Consider the following 4,378-nt stretch of genomic DNA (forward strand, 5'->3'; position numbering starts at 1 on the left):
ATCATATATAAAATATATGTACTACCTGGCCAACTGACTGGAAGAGATACATGTTTATTTCCATTCCAAAAAAAGATTACCTGTCAGTGTGGAAATTATCAAACAATATCACACACAAGCAAAATCCTGCTGAAGATTATCCAGAAACAACTGGAACAGTGAATTGACAGAGATCTACCAGAAATGCAAGCTGGGTTAAGAAGAGGTCATGGCACTTGAGACATTATTACCAAGGTCAGATGGATCTTGGCAGAAAGCAAAGAGGACCAGAGGAATGTCTATCTGTGTTTCATTGACTATGCAAAGGTCTTTGACTGTGTGCCTAACAAACTGTGGCTAACCTTGAGGAAAATGATTCTCTTGAGGGAATCCCAGAACACTTGATTATGCTTATGGGAAAACTATACTTGGACTAGGAAGCAGTCCTCAGAACAGAGCAGGAAAACACTGCATGGTGCAAAATCAGTAAACGAATGTGTTAGGGATACATCCTCTCTCCATAACTTTTCAATCTGTATGAAGAACAGATCATTCAGGAAGCAGGAAGCAACAGGATTGGAGAAAGACTCATCAACAACTTACAATATGCAGTTGACACAACCTTGCTTGCTGAAACTGAAAAGGTCCTGACATACTTGCTACAGAAGGTCAAGGACTGTAGTCTTCAAAACAGGTTGAAGCTCAAGATCAAGAAGAAAGAGATTCTCATCCCCAGGCAAATTGGCAGGACCATGATAGATGGAAAAGAGATTGTGATTGTTAGCAGTTACAGCTTGCTCAGCTTCGCAAAACTCTTAGCACCAAACAGTCAAGAAATCAAAAGATGAATTACTTTGGGAAAATCTACTGTCAGGGATCACTCCAGAGTACTGAAAAGCAATTTGAGTCTAGAGACTAAGGTGTGCCTAATCCAGGACATGATCTTCAAAATTACTTGTTTTGCATTAGAGAGCTGGACAATGACTAAGAAGAATTGATGACTTTGAAGTGTGGTTCTGAGAAGAGTCTTGAACATACCATGGACTGTCAATAAAACAAATAGGTATGTCTTGGAGAGGGTGAATGAAACCAAGTTTCACTTTGAAGGCTAGAATTTTGAAGAGCAATCTCAAATACTTTGGGCACATGGCCAAGGAGATACCAGTCCTTAGAGAAGAATGTCATGCTTTGAAGGGTGGAGGGACAATGTAGGAGGGGAAGAACCCAGAGGAGATGGATTGATATGTAACTGGGGCAATGAGGGTTGATGTGTCTGAACTGGTGAGATTGGCTCAGGACAGGATAGGCTTCAGAGCTGCTGTCCACAGGTTGCTATGGGTCACAGGTGACTCAATAACAAGGCAAGTAACAAGAACCACAATATATTTAAAAGGATCTGTGGTGAAAGTTCATCATATATGTGATTGTTAACAAAAACGATTAGCAGATCAAGACCACCAGCTGCTTCTCAGGTGATAGTGTATCCCTCTGAGCCTCTTATAAGGATTTGCAGGCTTGGGAACATGATAGTGAGCACTATGAGTCAGAATAGATTTGATAGTTGTTGTTGTTGTTGTTAGGTGTCATCAAGTCAAGAACAACTCATTATGACTCTATGAACAACAGATCTGAACCTTGACCTATCCTGTGCCACCTTTGCAATCTCTGACATCCTCATAATTTCTGATATTGTTGTTTTGTGCCATCGAGTTGTCTGCAACTCATAGCAACCCTGTGTACAATGACCCTAAAATCTGCTCTATTCTGTGCCAATCTCACTATCTCTGACACACCAACACCCATTACGGTAGTCACTGAACCAATGCAACTCATCGAGGGTTTCCTTTCCCGCGCTGCCCCTCCACCCTCCCAAGCATGGCATCCCTCTCCAAGGACCGGTCCCTCCTTGCAACATGTCCAAATTATGTCAGATTAAGCTTCAGAGGACAAAGTGTTCATTTTTTCTTAGTAGTTCATGGTATACTCAATACTCTTCTACCACAGCCCAAAGGCATCAATTCTCCTATCATCCCTAGTCATTGCCTAACTCTCTGATGCATAGAAAGTGATTGCAAAACCATGGCATGTATCAGGAACACATTAGTCTCCAGACTGACATCATTGCACTTCAGTACTTTAGAGAGGTTTCTAACTGCAGACTTTCCTATGACAATACGTCTTTTAATTTCCTGGCTGCTGATGCCAAGAGTGTTGACTGTGGAGCCAAGCAAACCAAAACTGTGAACAATTTCAATCTCTTCACCATCCATTATGATGCTGCCAATGGGCCTCGTGATGAGAATCTTTGTTTTCTTGATATTGAGCCTCAAACCATACCTAAGCCTGCAGTCCCTGACTGTCCATAATAAGTGCTTCAGGTCCTCCTCAGTTTCAGCACACAGGGTGGTGTCATCTACATAATGCAGATTGTTGATGATTGTTCCTCCAATCCTGATGCCACACATAGAGCCCAGCTTCCCAGATAATCTGTTCTGCATTCAGATTGAAAAGATATGGAGACAGGATACAGACCTGAGTACACCCTTTCCAATTTTGAACCATGCAGTGTTTCCCTGCTCTGTTCTGAAGACTGCCTCCTGGTCCACGTATAGGTTTTGTATTAGCACAATCAAGTGTTCTGGGATTCCCATTCTTCTCAGAGTCAGCCACAGTTTGTTATGATCCACACAGTCAAATGCCTTTGCATGATCAATGAAACAAAGATAGACATTCTTTTGGTACTCCTTGCTTTCAGCCAAGATCCATCTAACATTAGCTACAATGTCTCTAGTACCACACCCCATCTAAACCTAGCCTGCACTTCTAGTAACCCTCTTTTGATGTGCTGTTCCAGTTGGTTTTGGATATTCTTCAGTAGAATCTCATTCGCATGTGATATTAATGATATTGTTTGATAATTTCCACACTCTGTGGGATCACTTTTCCTTGGAATAGGAAGTGGGAGATATAAAGTAAACCTAAGTAATACTACTTAGGTAATTATTACACAAAGGTCCTCCACAAGGTGTTGCACTTTGAGAAATGACAATAGTTATAGAAAGGATTCAGATATTTTTTTACAGAGTTTCTATGAGTTGTGCTCAACTTGACAGCAATCAACAACAACACAAGTAGTAAGAAATCTTTTGTTTATATGTTTTTTCTATATGCACATTTAAGAGGTCATGCAATAAAAATCTTTTTATATGTGGCACAATATGAAAAGTGAGCAAAAAAGAATATTATAAAAATTGTAAGAAAGAACAATTTTACTGGTCCTGACACAATTTCTATTTATCGTAATGGAAAATTTGACAAAGTCTATCAGAAACTATTTTATAACATAAATGATGCCATTGAACTGTATAAATGAAAAACGTTGAGTTGATGAATGTTGTGTTTTCAATAAAATAAAAAGAAAGAAAAATGTAAATGCTGGAAATATTCTCTTTAAGAATGTACACACTTGTGTCTGTATTTCTTTTATCTATTTTTTTCACGATTTCTGTATTCTAATTATTTAACCCATTACAGTCACAAGTCAAAATCCTTTCAATATTGACCTATATATTAAAATCTTTATGGAGATCCAATCTCTTAGTTAAGTTTTCACTCTTTGAGTCTTTCATCCTATATCTTAGGTTAACACATTTACTTTAGGATCTGTTTTTTCCCTTTGCTCTATTTGATCTGTGATGAAACTAAGCTTTAAATGTCTTTCTTCTGGTTCAGTATTTATCACATATGAAAAGTTTTATATGTCAGTCAGGTGTCTTTTAAGAAATTTATAATATTATGGGATAAAACTGTAAAAAATGAGTTATTTTTCTTGTTTTATGCCACCAAGTCAGAATGAACCCATAACTAATTCTCCAGTGGTTTTCCAGAGACTATAAATTGCAAGAGAGGAGATTTTTCCATCTTGTTCTTGTGAAATAGGTGGTGGATGGGTTGGCCACATAACTCCTCACCACTTGGCCACCAAAGATTCCTATAGTAAGGGAGAGGAACAGTGAACGACATGCTTGCTGGTTTTGTCTTCATTACCTTTGCCATTGGTAGCTTTGCATTAAGGATAATTCTCTTCTCAACTTAAATGTATCTTAAAAATATAAATTCATCTGAATCATTTAACAGAATGTGAAGAGTCTGTAAGTGACATGTAAGTACCATTCAATAACTGTTGGTGAGCTAACCGAATCCACAAGTCACTCTTCAGAAGAAAGATGGTACAGTCAATGTCCTTAAACATTCATAGCCTCTGAAACACTAACGAGTAGTTATTTCTACTCTACCCTATATGGTTGTTATGAGCTAGAATCCACTGAATGGCAGTGGATTCTTTGACATACTAGAGAGTGAGAAAAACTTGTATTTCCTATGCAATCAACCAACTTAT

Source organism: Elephantulus edwardii, unplaced genomic scaffold, assembly GCF_000299155.1.
Source record: "Elephantulus edwardii isolate Elephantulus edwardi_28Jun2011 unplaced genomic scaffold, EleEdw1.0 scaffold00112, whole genome shotgun sequence".
Lineage (NCBI taxonomy): Eukaryota > Metazoa > Chordata > Mammalia > Macroscelidea > Macroscelididae > Elephantulus > Elephantulus edwardii.